Source organism: Salvelinus sp. IW2-2015, linkage group LG23 (assembly GCF_002910315.2).
Source record: "Salvelinus sp. IW2-2015 linkage group LG23, ASM291031v2, whole genome shotgun sequence".
NCBI lineage: Eukaryota > Metazoa > Chordata > Actinopteri > Salmoniformes > Salmonidae > Salvelinus > Salvelinus sp. IW2-2015.
Window position 1 is genome coordinate 810,787 of NC_036863.1, and position 18,730 is coordinate 829,516.

The 18,730-nt window shown below is 41.2% G+C and overlaps 1 pseudogene; it reads left to right on the top strand.

The window, feature by feature from the left end:
• The first annotated feature begins 271 nt into the window (after window positions 1-271).
• LOC111951150 (uncharacterized) lies at window positions 272-12,373 on the top strand (annotated as a pseudogene).
• The last annotated feature ends 6,357 nt before the right edge of the window (window positions 12,374-18,730 follow it).

The following is an 18,730-nucleotide window of genomic DNA, read 5'->3' on the forward strand; positions in this document are numbered from 1 at the left end:
AACAAGGCAGTTAACCCACTGTTAACTGAATAAGAATTTGTTCTTAACCTTCTTCTTGCCTGGTTAAATAAAGGTTAAAAAAAATCATGCACTGGATTTAATTTATTTTCAATTAATGATGAATTATGTGAACTTGCCTAAAACGTGTGCAAGTCTGTGTGCATTATTTGGAAGGGTAAAGCAGAAGAACCTCTGCTTTTCTGAGAGCAAAGGAAACAGCTGTCAGTAGTTGCGAATGAGAGGAAGTCATGTGATCAGGCGATTTGATTTGTCTTTATTAAAGACCTGACACATGAGAGTGAGAAAGTGACAACTCGATCATGGAGACTCGCTGCATTTCAGGCTGGTTTCTCCTCTGTCTACTTTCAGGTTAGTGATGCTCGATATATCTCTTTTAGCCTGGTTAATAAGTAAATGAATAGGATTTAAAATAAAATTCAGTTCTCACTACTTCTTCTCTCTCATTTTCAGTCAGTGAATGCAGTCAAGTCATTGGTATTGAGGGTCAGAATATCACTCTGCCATTTAAATATGATGCCAAATCTCATGGTCTCCAACACATTTGCTGGGGGAAAGGAACCATACCGAGCTCTGGTGGTTGTGACAATGAAATAATCTCAACTGATGGATCTGAAGTGACACGTAGATCGTCAGTTAGGTATCAGTTATTGGGTGATTTGAAGACGGGGGATGTCACTCTAACCATCTCCAACACTACAGAGATAGACTCTGGAACATATGGATGTCGAGTGCAGTACGTTGGATGGTTCAATGATGAGAAATATCACGTCACCTTGACCATTGAGAAAGGTAAAGAATGCACAACATGCCAGGATATAACTTGATGCTTATCAGATGAGAATTGTGAGCCTACTAAGGAATATTATGATTTCACAGCATGCGTACTTGTTCAAGCTGAGCAGTTAGTATTTTTTTACTGTCTGATTTCAGCACCTGTCCCGACAACATCGCAGACATCTGCCAATGTGACCATAACCCCACAGACCACGGACARCCACAACCACGGTACGGAACACAGCCTACAGAATAACATGATGTCAGTCCATAGAAGTCTTATTTTATATATATTTTTTTTATTGCAGTATTATTCTTACACGTGAAAACATACTTTTACTTCCTGATTGTGTAGGTCCTATGACCTCAATATCTACTGAGTATTCATCCACGGTATATTACAGCGAATCAAAATCAGTAAGCTTGACAACATACTGCAATTCCTGCAAAAATACGAAACACTGCTGTGAGATGCCGTTTTAACTGATATGAATCTGTGATGTCTACAGGAGACGAGAGGCAACGACCTGGCTGTGATCCTGGTGTCCATTCTACTTGTTCTGACAGGCGTGGGGATTGTGTCTGTACTCGTCATGAGTAAGTACACACCATCTATACCTTTGCCTGTATAATAAGAACTAATTCTCTCGATGAACATCTTACTGATGTAATTGCAGGAAAGCGATGGGAAAGATTTGCTACGGTTCTCCAAATGTAAGTAGACTATTATCATCTTCCAACTGACACAGTAGTTGAATCACCACAATATGCCAAGAGAATGACTGAATCACTGTGCAATATCTATCGATGGGACATGTAGGCCTAATTAGCAAAACCATTAGGTCTATGGTAAATGTCTGTGAGGTAATACTGTAATTATGACTAATGAGACCCAAGACCACAACAGATTGAGGAAGTGACCCAAGACCACACCAGATTGAGGAAGTGACCCAATAAGGAGGCTTTAGTGGCTGGAATAGTGGAGAACAATTGGAGGTTTACTCAATAGCAGTGCAAATAACATGGTACAGTTATATGGACAGTCAATCATTATGGTACTTTTTAATGGTAAGTTTACCAACATATATAATGATAAATAGAATTGAAATGTGTATCTCATTATGGTAAATGGTGAAATAAGTATAGCCAGTTATAATTGTAATGGCTTAGCAGTTACTAAGACAAGAAGATCAGTGTTTACGGTAAAAGAGAAGGAATATAATCTAATAATCTATGGTTTACAGGAAAATCATTCAACTATTTTGGATTTTTGGGGGAAAGGGACTGGGGGGGATATACTTCTCCCGTGGGCAAAGACTTAAAAGGGGTGATGTTATTAATTAACAATATTTTTTTATCTGAATAAGCTAATTGTCCAATCAGATCCCGTAAAGTAGATTTTTTGAAATATGTTATTGGACCATAAACAGATTTGGCTCATTAATCTGTACGGTCTAAATAATGATGATCCATGCTTCTGTTAAAATATATATAATAATTACATTTACATTTACATTTAAGTCATTTAGCAGACGCTCTTATCCAGAGCGACTTACAAATTGGTGCATTCACCTTATGATATCCAGTGGAACAACCACTTTACAATAGTGCATCTAACTCTTTTAAGGGGGAGGGGGGGGTTAGAAGGATTACTTTATCCTATCCTAGGTATTCCTTAAAGAGGTGGGGTTTCAGGTGTCTCCGGAAGGTGGTGATTGACTCCGCTGACCTGGCAGTCGGGAGACGTCGGTTTGTTCCACCATTGGGGTGCCAGAGCAGCGAACAGTTTTGACTGGGCTGAGGCGGGAACTGTACTTCCTCAGGTAGGGAGGCGAGCAGCCAGAGGTGGATGAACGCAGTGCCCTTGTTTGGTGTAGGGCCTGATCAGAGCCTGAAGGTACGGAGGTGCCGTTCCCCTCACAGCTCCGTAGGCAAGCACGTACCATGGTCTTGTAGCGGATGCGAGCTTCAACTGGAAGCCAGTGGAGAGAGCGGAGGAGCGGGGTGACGTGAGAGAACTTGGGAAGGTTGAACACCAGGCGGGCTGCGGCGTTCTGGATGAGTTGTAGGGGTTTAATGGCACAGGCAGGGAGCCCAGCCAACAGCGAGTTGCAGTAATCCAGACGGGAGATGACAAGTGCCTGGATTAGGACCTGCGCCGCTTCCTGTGTGAGGCAGGGTCATCTAGCCTAAAAGCAAATTCATCTAGCCTAAAAGCAATACAAGACTCTATTATTATGGTGGGAGATTATAATACGGTTTTAAATACCTCAATGGACCGTAAAGAAAAATCACACTACAAACACCCTCATGCACTTAAGGAAATCACGAATATCATAGATATATTGGAACTAGCGGATAAATGGAGGCTTAAATATCCTGATCTAGTGAGATATACAGTACCAGTCAAAAGTTTGGACACACCTACTCATTCCAGAGTTTTTCTTTATTTCTACTATTTTCTACATTGTATAATAATAGTGAAGACATCAAAACTATGAAATAACACATATGGAATCACGTAGTAACCAAAAAAGTGTTAAATATTTTATATTTGAGATTCTACAAAGTAGCCACCCTTTGCCTTGATGACAGCTTTGCACACTCTTGGCATTCTCTCAACCAGCTTCATGGGGTAGTCACCTGGAATGCATTTCAATTTTATTTATTTTTCCTTTATTTAACTAGGCACGTCAGTTAAGAACAGATTTCCACCGGTCTAATGTCCATTGCTCGTGTTTCTTGGCCAAAGCAAGTCTCAGTTAAGAACAAATTATTATTTTCAATTATGGCTTAGGAACAGTGGGTTAACTGCCTTGTTCAGGGGCAGAATGACAGATTTTTACCTTGTCAGCTCAGGGACTCGATCTTGCAACCTTTCGGTTACTAGTCCAATGTTCTAACCACTAGGTTACCTGCCAATTAACAGGTGTGTTAATTTGTGGAATTTCTTTTCTTAATGCGTTTGAGCCAATCAGTTGTGTTGTGACAAGGTTGGGGTGGTATACAGAAGATAGCCCTATTTGATAAAAGACCAAATATTATGTCAAGAACCGCTCAAATAAGCAAAGAGAAACAACAGGCAATCATTATTTTAAGACATGAAGGTCAGTCAATGCGGAAAATTTAAAACTTTGAAAGTTTCTTCATGTGCCGTCGCAAAAACCATCAAGCACTATGATGAAACTGGCTCTCATGAGGACCGCCACATGAAAGGAAGATCCAGAGTTACCTTTGCTGCAGAGGATAAGTTCATTAGAGTTACCAGCCTCAGAAATCGGCAATTAACTGCACCTCAGATTGCACCTCACAGAGTTCAAGTAACAGACACATCTCAACATCAACTGTTCAGAGGAGATTGCGTGAATCAGGCCTTCATGGTCAAATTGCTGCACAGAAACCACTACCAAAGAACACCAATAATAAGAAGAGACTTGCTTTGGCCAAGAAACACGAGCAATGGACATTAGACCGGTGGAAATCTGTCCTTTGGTCTGATGAGTCCAAATTTGAGATTTTGGTTTCCAACCGCCGTGTCTTTGTGAGACGGAGAGTAGGTGAATGGATGATCTCTGCATGTGTGGTTACCACCGTGAAGCATGGAGAAGGAGGTGTGGTGTGTGGGGGTGCTTTGCTGGTGACACTCTCTGTGATTTATTTATAATTCAAGGCACACCTAACCAGCATGGCTACCACAGCATTCTGCAGCGATACGCCATCCCATCTGGTTTGCGCTTAGTGGGACTATCATTTGTTTTTCAACAGGACAATGACCCAACACACTTCCAAGCTGTATAAGGGCTATTTGACCAAGCAACAGAGTGATGGAGTGTTACATCAGATGACCTGACCTCCACAATCACCTGACCTCAACCCAATTGAGATGGCTTGGGATGAGTTGGACTGCAGAGTGGAGGAAAAGCAGCCAACAAGTGCTCAGCATATGTGGGAACACCTTCAAGACTGTTGGAAAAGCATTCCAGGTGAAGCTGATTGAGAGAATGCCAAGAGTGTGAAAAGCTGTTTTCAAGGCAAAGGGTGGCTAGTTTGAAGAATGTTGTTTAACACTTTTTTGGTTACGACATGATTCCATATGTGTTATTTCATAGTTTTGATCTCTTCACTATTATTACAATATAGAAAAAAGTAAAAATAAAGAAAAACCCTTGAATGAGTAGGTGTGGCCAAATTTTGGACTGGTACTGTATAGATTTTCTCGCTGTGTTGATAGATGACAGAATGTGGTCAGACCATCAAATAATTGGCATATACAGTGGTTTCTGTAGCTCAGTAGTTTGGACATACAGTGCATTCAGAAAGTATTCCGACCCCTTGGCTTTTCCACATTTTGTTATGTTACAGCCTTATTCTAAAATGGATTAGATAAAAAATGTGACTCACTACACACACACACACAGTACCCCAATTTTCTGCTAATTTATTCAAAACAAAAAAACAGAAATACCTTATTTACATAAGTATTCAGACCCTTTGATATGAGACTCGAWATTGAGCTCAGGTGAATCCTGTTTCCATTGATCATCCTTGAGATGTTTCTACAACTTGATTGGAGTCCAGCTGTGGTAAATTCAATTGATTGGACATGATTTGGAAAGGCACACACCTGTCTATATAAGGTCCCACAGTTGACATTGCATATCAGACCAAAAACCAAGCCATGAGGGCCTTGGAATTGTCCGTAGAGCGCCGAGACATGATTGTGTTTGAGGCACAGATCTGGGGAAGGGTACCTGCAGCATTGAAGGTCTCCAAGAACACAGCGACCTCCATTATTCTTAAATGGAAGAAGTTTGGAACCACCAAGACTCTTCCTAGAGCTGGCCGCCAGATCAATCGGGGGAGAAGGGCCTTGGTCAGGGATTTGACCAAGAACCCGATGGTCACTCTGACAGAGCCAAGCTTGTAGTGTCATACCCAAGAAGATTTGAGGCCGTAATCGCTGCCAAAGGTGCTTCAACAAAGTACTGAGCCAAGGGTCTGAATACTTATACAAATGTGATATTTCCATATATATTTCTTTCTATTTGCAAAAATGTGTAAAAACCTGTTTTTGCTTTGTCATTATGCAGTATTATGTGTAGATTGATGAGGGGGGGGGAACTATTTAATCAATTTTAGAATAAGGCTGTAACATAACAAAATGATGAAAAAGTAAAGGGGTCTGAATACTTTCCAAATGCACTGTACATTATTCTTACAGAATTTCCACGTGGGCGAGGAAATTGGAAATTTTATCTATTGGGGGACAAGTTGTTTTTAACCAGYACAGAATAATTTATAACTGACTTTTTCTGACATAACATACGTACAGCAGATTGCTTATTGTAACTAAAATAAATGGAGGAACTTATTCAAGAAAGATCAAGTGGAATATATTATATAAAAAGCAAACTGGATATTGGGAAAAATGCGCCAAATAATTTTTTWAATCTTCAGCATAGAAATGCTACCAAAAATAATTGACTGAAACTAATTTACTGAAACTAATTTTTCTGCAACTTACAAATAACGGAATCACCCATGACTCACCAAACGATAATTTGAAAGAGGAAGCAAAGTACTTTCAGCACATGTTTTCATTTCAGTCTCCATTTCCGCAAACCAAAGATAATTGCAAGGATTTTCTTTCTATGAATAATGAAAAATGAACAGCTGTACAGAAAGACTTATGTGAAAGCCACATTACAGAGGATGAACTTGATGCAATTCAAGCCTTTAAGTCTGGGAAAACTCCAGGGCTAGATGGTATACCAGTTGAGGTATACCAAAACTACAGGGCTGGATGGTATACCAGTTGAGGTATACCAAACTCCTGGGCCTGATGGTATACCAGTGCAGGTATACCAAACTCCAGGGCTAGATGGTATACCAGTTGAGGTATACCAAACTCCTGGGCTGGATGGTATACCAGTTGAGGTATACCAAACTCCTGGGCTGGATGGTATACCAGTTGAGGTATACCAAACCTTTATTGATCTACTCAGAGGACCATTATTTGCATGTTTTAACCACTCCTGTACAACTGGTAGATTATCAGATACTCAACAAGAATGTCTGCTTTCATCATTCCTGAAACGGGACCCAAGTGGTAAAGATCAAAGATCCAGTCCATATCACTATTTTAAAACAAGCCATTGAAATTTGGTTGCAATTTCATTTTAATCCACCAGAAAAGACCGAACAAATATTACAACACATATTATAGTTAAACTCAAATATACTAACTGATTAAAAAAACATTATTTTAAAAAAACTGTATAATCTTTGTAAATTATATAATAAATAGGAATGGTGGAGTTATGTCATACGTGCAGCTAACAACCATATATGGAAATGTCTGCTCTATCCAAAATTATAACCAACTAATTGCATCATTACCGCAAAAATGGAAGAGGCAAGTGGAAGGGGGAGAGTATAGCAGTTTCATTTAGGAACCAAACATTTGACAGCTGCAACATATAGAATGAAAAACTGATAGGAAGAGATTTTCGATATACTGATTCCATGGCACGTGGTTTATGAACTGATACCCAAAATGACGCCGGATTCTAGTTTGTGGTCGCAGGTTCAGCAATGGCTGAAGAATTGCAACATTTACCTGGAGCTAACTCTGCAGATAGCACTGCTGGGTGATGTGAAAAGTCATAGTCAATTGATCAATAATATAATAATACTCTTACCTAAAATGTGTATCTTTAATTTACAATCTGTAGAAAGTATGAGAATAGAAAGGGTCAGAACTTTTTGTGAAACATCACAGCTGAAAAATATATGGGATTCTCGATAGTGTACCAAACAAGTAGGCCTGTCCTAAATAAATCAAATCAGTACAAACTTTATTTGCTATGTCAGATTTTACACCAACACTCCAAAACGTTTCTCAGCATAAATTCAACTGGATCAGAAACTAAGCAGTATAATGCAGAAGGACAATACAGTATGTCAAGCTACAGCGTCTCGCTTAGCTCTGCACTTATTTGGTCTTTCCTTTATCAGACCACAGCGTTCTGGCGGCTCAGTCCTGTACAGGAACTCAGTGTCCAGCTTGGGCCTGCACACTCGAGAGACTGTAGAGAACGTCTATCAGATAGAGGACAACGAGAGAGACGACTATGAGGATATCCAATGACGAAGCACGGACACTTCACCACCACGCTCATGCTGTTAACACTCTGTAACACTCTGTAGCTCTGTGTTACAAGGCTGTGGTTGACTTATAGGCTAATGATTCAGCCACACAAGACAAAAGTTACTACAGAATCAGTAGTGTTTTGCTGATAAGTGAAGCAAAACAGTTGATTTGTGTTATTGAAAGGTTTATTTGAAAAAAAAGGGCCTTACTAATATGGCTTCCTATGTGTATTCAGCACTAACACTAGAAGCACAAGCATTTCGCTACACTTGCAATAACATCTGCTAACCATGTGCATGTGACCAATTTCATTGGATTTGATAACAGTGTATGTTTCAATTGATTATGATGACCAGATCATTTTTTAATGTAATGGGCTAAAAGCGACCAAAATAAAAATGCCATCAGCTTTATTAATGCCTGATGCAATGAAAAGCAGTGACTTAGCAGAAAGTGTGCTATGGTTGTCTATCCCCTCCATGTCCTCTAACCAGGYCATTTAGCTACACCCATCTGCAACATCACCCAGGCATACAAAGGCAGTGAAAAGTCACACATGATCGCGACATTCTTCGGAAAATGGTCTTCTTTACCCAATTTTGCGGTATATTGTCTTGTTCAAACCCAACCTGTTGGATGATAATAAAAATTCTAACTTGAAATTCTAATGTGTCTAATTATTTATTGGCTACACAATTGTTGTMTCACTAATAAATTGTTAAAAACTACTAAAAGCCTTACAACATCAATTTAAGGAATTTGGGCACTGGCCAGCTCCAGCAAGTCATAATCTTTGGCTACGGGTTAGCTTTTAAAAACACACTGTGTACCCTGGGAGATGAGCCTCCTAAATCATCAATGCAGTTTGTTTACTCTGGTATATGCAGATGAAAATTCCATCAACAATGGGCCTTTTCTCCGCTCCCAGCCCTGCGATAGGAGGAGGTTAGCAGAGGGGTCACAGTGGCTCTGGCTGTCCTGCCTGGAGATGTCACAAGCAGTGGCCCCCCGAGAACACAGCTGCCCATTCAGATGCCCTGTCTCTGCGCCACCCTGCCCGTTCCCAGCACACACCCTCCACTCCTACACACTGGATATACAAGATGGCTGCTAGTTCTGGACCGTTTTTCCCCCGCCGTTGGATCCTCGTCCTCCTAACATTTTCAGGCAAGGAAACGTTATCTAAACCAGTACAAATAATTGGAGTTTAGGCTGTTGAATGATTGGGTACATGGGTGTAGTTTGAGTTGGATGACCCGCCCCATAATATGACTAACACCACAGAAACAGCCTCACTCTTTGTGTGTCCTTTGTTTACTACTAGAGTGACACAGGTCTCCAACGGCTTTGTTCTAGACAGGTTGGCAGCTTAGGCCTTGGCTGAAGATGTCCGCATCTACATTGAGTAGGTCTAACTGTTCAACGTTAGACATGGCAGTTTTTCATACAATAAMGTGTTTCGGTGTTACTTTGAGTTARTTGACATGGCTGTGTATTAGTTTTTCCATACCTACATAGGCCTACTGTTTCAAAGACTACCATACTTTTACTTTAATTATAGCAACCGAATTGAGATGCGTTGCAAGCTACGAAATATAGCTCTTTGATCAAAACTAGAGGCAAAATTGAGAAAGTTTCGTGGTCGACCTTGGGATGTTGTTAAGATGTGTATGGAACTCAGGCAGGAGGAAATAGCCTTGTCATACCTGTGTTTATTTCCCCCGCTCAACAGCCAGGTGTTCAGTGTCAGCATTCAAGGTGATGGAAGGTGCTACTGCGACATTGTCCTGTCAATATTCAGTGAGCCGTTTGGGTTTGAGCCGCGTGTGCTGGGGGCGAGAATGTGGRACGTTCTGGTGCAACAACATCCTCGCGCAGACAGACAAACATGGCGTCATCTCCAAGGTGTCGGACAGGTATAGARTGGCAGGTGATGTCCTCGCCGGAGAAATGGACTTGGGAATTCTCGATGTCAAGCGGACAGACAGTGGGCCATACTGTTGCAGAGTGGACATAGATGGCATTTTCAACGACAAAAAAATAATTCAAAACTTAAGGGTKATGAAAGGTAATTTTTGGCAAGATATAATTTATTTTCACTATTTTACACTCTTGGGCAACAATGGGAATCAATGAACTAGTCTTTCTAGCTTTCTCGTCCACAAAAAACACGCCGGCTCTATTTGCTATATGGCACTTAATTAACTCAAAACTGGCCCATAATGCAATTCACTCTCCCAAAATGTATGTTTTGAATTTGTGAATTGTTTTCTTAGCTCCAGTGACTGTTTTGCCAACAAGCACCACTGTACATGTTACAGAAGCTCCTCCTACCACAGGTGAGAAAGCGTATTATAAAGAAAGGGGTGAACTCATGGGATCCTGATGTATGTGAGATGCGTATTTCCTATCAAAGATATACAATAAATAGATCAAAGATATACAATAAATAGATTGTATTAATCTCATGTGAACCCTAGAGGAACCTAGGCCTGACCTCTTAGCCTCCTGGGTTACGTTGACGGTCATAATGGGGATTCATGTTAAACATTTTGAAATCCTAACTAGATGGGAATGAAAACGGACTATTTCAACATTTACCCTTCATTCACACTCCCAGTGCTATGACATCAATGATCAAACTCCCTGGAACTCGCCTCGCAAAGTTGCTGAATATGCTTACAAATCAAATGGAGAAAAATGATGTTAACAGTTCTCCATGCCTTACAAACTTTCATTTTCAAGATGAGGACACCCCTCTGAGAATAGTTTCAGACCAAGATTCTAACTCATTTTCTATGGCTGTTTAATTACAAAGAGCCTCAAACATTTTAAACACATGTTTTCTATGCAGTATTATCTTGAATCACATTGTGCTGCTCAGTGCAATGCAGTCTTTAGTGTATTTCATCAGGAAACCACAAACAAAGGGATGGGTGGGGCAAGTGTTGAAATGACAGTTTTCATTTCGAGAGAATCAAGCAGCAGGGGTTGATGATGTCTCAGGGGTGATTGAATGTCAGAATGTCCTGCCAAGTGAGAGATTACCATCCATCCACATCATCATTGTGAGGTGTCTCCCTTTGTAGAACACTGGAGAGCTGTTGAGTCATCACATCTAGCCATTCCAAGACAGAACACCAGTCTTTTCCCTTCGCAAACACTTGTGAGTATTTTATATACTACTATATAGTAACGCCACTGGCATATAACCAAACATCACTCACCCTTAACTATATGAAAGCCTAATGAATCCCTCCAAGAGTTTAACCCTTCTTCTTCTCTKTGTGCTCTGTAACCAGATAGAGGAGCCTCTTCCCAGCTTCTCTCTCCAGATCAACATCCCAGTGCTCTCTCTCTCCCTCAGTCTGCTCCTACTTATAATGGGGGCCTTGGTCATATTGGGGTTTAAACGTATGTAACCACAAACTCACATCCTCTGTCGAGAAAAGCCCAGTGTGGTAATGCTCACGTATTCAGACATCTTGCTGTGATGWGAAATGTTTGCCCATATAAAAGTGTATTACCACTAACTAATTAAGAGTACGTATTTCATTGTAGTGTGTACAATGTGCTGAATATGCTGTATCCTCCTATGCATATTGACGAATAAACTTTGATTTGAGTTAATTTCAACTATTTATTTTCTTCTCTAGGAGGGATTCACAGAAGAGCTTTAAAGACAGGCTGGTAAGCAAACACATGATAAAGCACGACTGACATGTAAACATATGATTGAACACAATTTTTTTAATTTTATTACGAAGACAAATTTGACATATAAATGAACGAAGAATGTATAGACTACAATTAGACCAATTACTTATCATTGATTAGGAATGATCAATGCGTGATGATGTTGTGTCACTCTAGTTTGTCAGCCAAAGAGCCGCCCCACATCATCTATGAGATCCGCATGAGGAGACCTGTGGAGGAGAACATCTATACTCTGGACTAGGGTGGAAGGGCCAGAGCACTGATCTGTCCAATAGACGGCTGTTAACATGATAGTGAGGACAGCCAGACTGATGTCTGTGTGTCACAGTGTGGGTGCGTACCCATAAGGCACCCTGTTCCCTATATACTGCATGACCTGGGGAATAGGGAACAGGGTGCCTTATGGGTACGCAGCCACACTGTGACACACAGACATCAGCCTGGTTGTCCTCACTATCCTTTAGCAGCCGTCTATTGGACGGATCACTGTTGCCTGACAGCTGCCTCAGAATGATCACCTCTCTCAGAGGCTCTACTTTCAATMATGGTATCTATGGGAGTTTCCCTCCTGTGTAAAATGGATTCACTTTTTTATATATTGTTATTATGTAGTGGTGTGATGTTTTTTAGATGCTCAGTATTGGTTGTTATCACAAGCGGTCTAATTTATGCCCCTTTCTAATAAATAAAAAACGACCTAAAAGTAAACCCAACACGTCATTTTGTTCATGATTCAACATTTTAGGCACAACTGAATACATGTAACCGAAATGTGTCTTCCGTATTTAACCCAACCCCTCTGAATCAAATAGGTGCGGGGGGGGGGGCTCCTTTAATCGATGTCATCGTTGCCCGGGCAACAGTTGTTGTTTGCAGTTTACTAGCTTGCTCAAGGGCAGAACGTAAGATTTTTCCACCTTGGCATATTTCTCTCAGGGATTCAAACCAGCGACCTTTCGGTTACTGGCCCAACGCTCTTAATCACTAGGTTACCTGCCACCCCTATTAGTGTTTCTAGAGACTACTCACCTGTGAAAACGGAGTACAAAGATCCTTCAGTCGTCTCTCTTTTATAACAAAGGCAGAAAGAAGCATAATGAGAGCGGTAAATGTGATGTATGCAAAATTCTACTGATAAATTCTGATTCATAGCCACTTATTTTAAAGATAAATCAATGGTCTCCTTTATGAGTTTTATACATGTTTTATGATGACAGTGGTAGTAAATTCTTGATCAGCATGATTTAGCATCAGGAGTCAGGACATGACTAAATGCAATGCTATATTATTTCTGCCCACATGATGGCAGCACTGTCTTAACTGAGCATTTGGTAGGCTATCATTGTGCAAGTTTGTCGCCCTGTCAAATTGATGTCAAAACTGAAGGATTTGTGTCACCCTGGGGATATTTTTCTTAGCTATACAACAGTTGTGTTTTTTTACATTCCCATATGCTTCCTTTTGCCATGAACATGAAATCTCATGAAGTCACTTCTGTTAGACTTTTGTATGACAGTTGAGGATATTCACCCAATAAAACTTTTTTATGATTCATTGTTGAATCTATAATGTTTGCCAGATCTGGCTACTATCATCCAGTTCATTTCCACTGCACACACACTGGTTGAATCAACGTTGTCCCGCACTTATTTTCAATTAAATTACATTGAACCAACGTGGAATAGACATTGAAATGACGTCTGTGCCCAGTGGGTTGTGATTGTGACAGCCATACCGACCAATTCAACTCCTGTCTGGATGTGTCAGATCAGAGTGAGCTCAAAAGCCTCAGTGGCAAACTATGTGAATTATGTGAATCAAAAACATTGCTCCTCAGATTCATCAGCAGAAACACAGCCATGTACCGGAAGGAGATCAGGCAGCCAGGCCTCCTGGGCATCAGGCTCCCAGGTGGGCAGCAGCAGTAGCCGCCACTGAGAGATGGGAGATAAATCAACGGGCTCAACCATGGAGCCGGCATAAAGGGAAGGTGGGGAATCAACTATGGAGCCACCATGAAGGGAAGTGGAGAATCAACCATGGAGGCCACATGAAGGGAAGTGGAGAATCCATCTATGGAGCCGCATGAAGGGAAGTGGGCAATCAAACTATGTGCCACATGAAGGGAAGTGGGGAATTCAACTATGGTGCCACATGAAGGGAAGTGAGAATCCAACCAGTGGAGCCACATGAAGGGAAGTGGAGGAATGCACATGAAGAAGTGGAGAATCAACCATGGATGCCACATGAAGGGAAGTGGAGAATCACCATGGAGCCCAACATGAAAGGAAGTGGGAGGAATCAACCATAGGAGCACATGAAGGCGAAAGGGAGAATCAACTATGGAGCCGCATGAAGGGGAAGTGGGGATCAACTATGGAGCCACATGAAGGGAAGTGGAGAAATCAACCATGGAGCCACATGAAGGGAAGTGGAGAATTCAACACTATGGAAGCCGCATGAAGGGAAGGGAGAGAATCAACTATGGACCACATGAAGGAAAGTGGAGAAATTCCACGCATGGAGCCCACATGAAGGAAGTGGAAGAATCAACCATGGAGCCACATGCAAGGGAAGTGGGGAATCAACCATGGAATCACATGAAGGGAAGTGGAGAATCAAACCATGGAGACACATGAAGGGAAGTTGGCAGAATCAATTCTATGGAGCCACAATGAGAGGAAGTGGAGAATCAACTATGGGAGCCAACATGAAGGGAAGTTGGGAGAATCAACCATGGAACCACATGAAGGAGAGTGGGGAATCAACCTATGGGCCACCAGAAGCGGAAGTGGAGAATCAACCATGGAGCCACATGAAGGGAAGTGGAGAATCCAACCATGGAATCACATGAAAGAAGTGGGAGAATCAACCATGGCAGCCACATGAAGGGAAGTGGAGAATCAACTATGGAGCCACATGAAGGGATGGAGAATCAACCATGGAAGCCACTGAAGGGAAGTGGGGAATCAGACTTAGTGGTGCCACATAATTGAAGGGGAAGTGGAGAATCAACCATGGAGCCACATGAGGGAAGTGGAGGAATCAACCATGGAATCACATGAAGGGAAGTGGAAAGAAATCAAACCATGGAGCCACAATGAAAGGGAAGTGGGAGAAATCACCATAGGAATCACATGAAAGGGAAGTTGGGAATCACAACCATGGAGCCACATGAAGGGGAAGTGGAGAATCACCCATGGAGCCACATAAGGGAAGTGGGGGAATCATCTATGGCCGCACTGAAGGGAAGTGGAGAATCAACTATGGAGCCACATGAAGGGAAGTGGAGAATCAACCATGGAATCACATGAAGGGAAGTGGGGAATCAACCATGGAATCACACGAAGGGAGGTGGAGAATCAACCATGGAATCACACGAAGTGACGTGGAGAATCAACCATGGAACCACATGAAGGGAGGTGGAGAACAGGGACAGGATGTGAAACACAACTAGTCTGTGCCCCATTGGAGAGAGGGAGCCTGGCCACAGGACTAGACAGACAGACAAACAGACAGACATGCACATACACACACACACACACACACCCTGCCCAGCGAGGCCCAGAGGAGAAGCCAGATGTGACTTGGTAGCCCAGATGGGAGAGGCCTGGAGTCATTGGAGGCCAGGGAACAGATTGAAATTACAATTAAAATTGGGAGGGGACGATTAAAGAGACCATAAAAAAAGTAATTGACTCTCAAGTAACCGAAATGCCAGACCTGACACACTGAATACATTGACTATGTTACATACTGTACACAAGGAAGCAATGAAATTCTCAAATAGTCACATGAAACTAATCATAAACATCAGCAGACAGCTGCCTGGGGTTTCATTTCCTCTACACATGGATTTCACTTCCTCTTTCAAAATGAATGTCGTAAGGATTTGTCAGTTATTTCAGTGTGATCAATTTGTCAATACCCTCTACTTTAATAAATCAGAACAAAGGATTAAATCCCTTTCATCCACTGTCAAAGCAAAATCTCCGCATAGATCAGCACTGCAGAGCTCTGTCCCTCTGAAGTGGTGGCTTTAAATGAGCGGGCAGTTTGTTGACTCATCATAAACAAACGTATCAGGAACAGACACAACACGAAGGTCATCAGGAAGTAACATTGTGATGTAACAAGAGGAACGCAATGTTGTACAACACATAATAGCTAACAAGTAGAGCTTTTGAGGCAGTCACAAATGCTACCACTGAGTCCCTCGGAAGACATGGCTCCAGTAAGACTAGATAATTATCTCTCCAACGCTGTAGGAAATCAGATGTCTCATGTGCTCTTTAACCTTTTAGTGGGCTAAGTCAGGGTCACYCAGTGTTTCTTGGTGGTCTTAAACATATCTACTTTTAAATAAAAGTATACACCTCACACKCATGGTTATGGCCTTAAAAAGAAAAGAAGACACCTGTACCATGTCAGATATAGAGTCGAAATATATTACATTTTTCGCTTGCATCCCAATATTACACTTTATATACATCACAGAAGACTGAAATATAACAACAGCTTTTGACAAAGAAACACAGGATTTTATGTGTTTTTTAAAAAATAAGAAAAAAATTCCACCCATGAGACTAGGGGTCTCATGGGTGGAATTTTTTTCTTATTTTTTAAAAAACACATAAAATCCTGTGTTTCTCTGTCAAAAGCTGTTGTTATATTTGGTCATGTGACTGCAGGAAAGCCACAGTCAGGGATATTAATGTAGGTCATCTGTAGAATTTTTCAAAAATWGTGATAGTATTGACTGTACATGCTGCTTTGTTATGAGGCGTTTGKGGGTGAGTTGTCCTCTCAAGACACACCAGGATAGATATCCGGATAGAGCGCTTCCCTGAGATAACCCTACCCCTGCTGGAGTGGAGCTACACCACAGCCACAACACCGGTCTGTTCTGTTGCACCACTCCATTGAGCTTTGTAACGTGCAGGTCACTGACCCAACTCTTCAGCATGGAAAAAGAGAAAAACAGAAAGGTGTTTCCCTCTCTTCTCTTTCAAAAGCATACACTTGTTGACATACTTTTTAATGCAGAATTACAGTATTACACTTCATACTGCTATAACGTGTACACATCATTGAGCGATCAGATTGATCAAATAAATTAAGAGTTTCATTCCAAAATGCTATATGTCTATTTTCAGAAATGTTTGTAAATTAGCATTTTATTGTTTAAGAACATATGAAAGAGATTGTGTTTTTTTTTTTCATCAGCTAATCATGGAATGACATGTACACTACCGGTCAAAAGTTTTAGAACACCTACTCATTCAAGGGTATTTCTTTATTGTTGACCATTTTCTACATTGTACAATAATACTGCCCTACCAAGCAAAAGGGCAGTAACTGCTCGTTGAGTGTAACTGAGAAAAATGTATTTAAAGTTTTCACATTGTTCAGCCAAATTAGTTGTAGGAAGATCACTGGAAAATGTGGTTAACTGTTGTCTTACTATGATGTAATGTTTGATTCATATTGACCCTGAACTCTGACCTTTGACCCTAGACGACAGTTACTGCCTTCTTGCTTAATACACCCACTAGAATATGTTTCCATGATCTTTTACCAAATAGGGCTATCTTCTGTCACAACACAACTGATTGGCTCAAACGCATTAAGGAAAGAAATTCCACAAATGTACTTTTGACAAGGCACACCTGTTAATTGAAATGCATTCCAGGTGACTACCTCATGAAGCTGGTTGAGAAAATGCCAAGAGTGTGCAAAGCTGTCATCAAGGCAAAGGGTGGCTATTTTAAGTGATCTCAAATATTAAATATATTTTGATTTGTTTAACACTTTTTTGGTTACTACATGATTCCATATGTGTCATGATTCCATATGTGTTATTTAATTAATGGTATGTCTTCACTATTATTCTACAATGTAGAAAATAGTAAAAAAATAAAATTAAAATAAAAACTTGAATGAGTAGGTTTTTTAAATCTATCACTTGATAGTTTCATTTCAGAGAGACAAATTTCATGTTTTGTTGCAAAACGCTACATATCCGCCTCATTCTCAGAAAAATAAGTGGTACTTACAGGTTTTACACAGTCAAATGTGACAAATATATATATATTTTTTTTTATAAAGAACTGTGCAAATGATACATTTGTGACATTAATATTTGAAAAAGGGTTTTGACATTTTACTCATTTAGTTGATGCTGTTATCCAGAGCYTCTTACAGGGCATTCATCTTCAGATAGCTAGCTGAGACAACCACATATCACAATTAAATCACATTTTATTGGTCACATACACATCTTTAGCAGATATTATTATAGCAGATAGTAGCGAAATGCTTGTGTTCCTAGCTCCAACAGTGCAGTGATATCTAACAATACACAACGATACACACATCTAAAAGTGTGTGCTCAGTCCCCTCCTGTACTCCCTGTTCACCCACGACTGCATGGCCAGGCACGACTCCAACACCATCATTAAGTTTGCAGACGACACAACAGTGMTAGGCCTGATCACCGACAACGACGAGACCGCCTATAGGGAGGAGGTCAGAGACCTGGCCGGGTGGTGCCAGAATAACAACCTATCCCTCAACGTAACCAAGACTAAGGAGATGATTGTGGACTACAGGAAAAGGAGGACCGAGCACGCCCCCATTCTCATCGACGGGGCTGTAGTGGAGCAGGTTGAGAGCTTCAAGTTCCTTGGTGTCCACATCAACAACAAACTAAAATGGTCCAAACACACCAAGACAGTCGTGAAGAGGGCACGACAAAGCCTATTCCCCCTCAGGAAACCAAAAGATTTGGCATGGGTCCTGAGATCCTCAAAAGGTTCTACAGCTGCAACATCGAGAGCATCCTGACTGGTAGCATCACTGCCTGGTACGGCAATTGCTCGGCCTCTGACCGCAAGGCACTACAGAGGGTTGTGCGTACGGCCCAGTACATCACTGGGGCTAAGCTGCCTGCCATCCAGGACCTCTACACCAGGCGGTGTCAGAGGAAGGCCCTAAAAATTGTCGAAGACCCCAGCCCCCCCAGTCATAGACTGTTCTCTCTACTACCGCATGGCAAGCGGTACC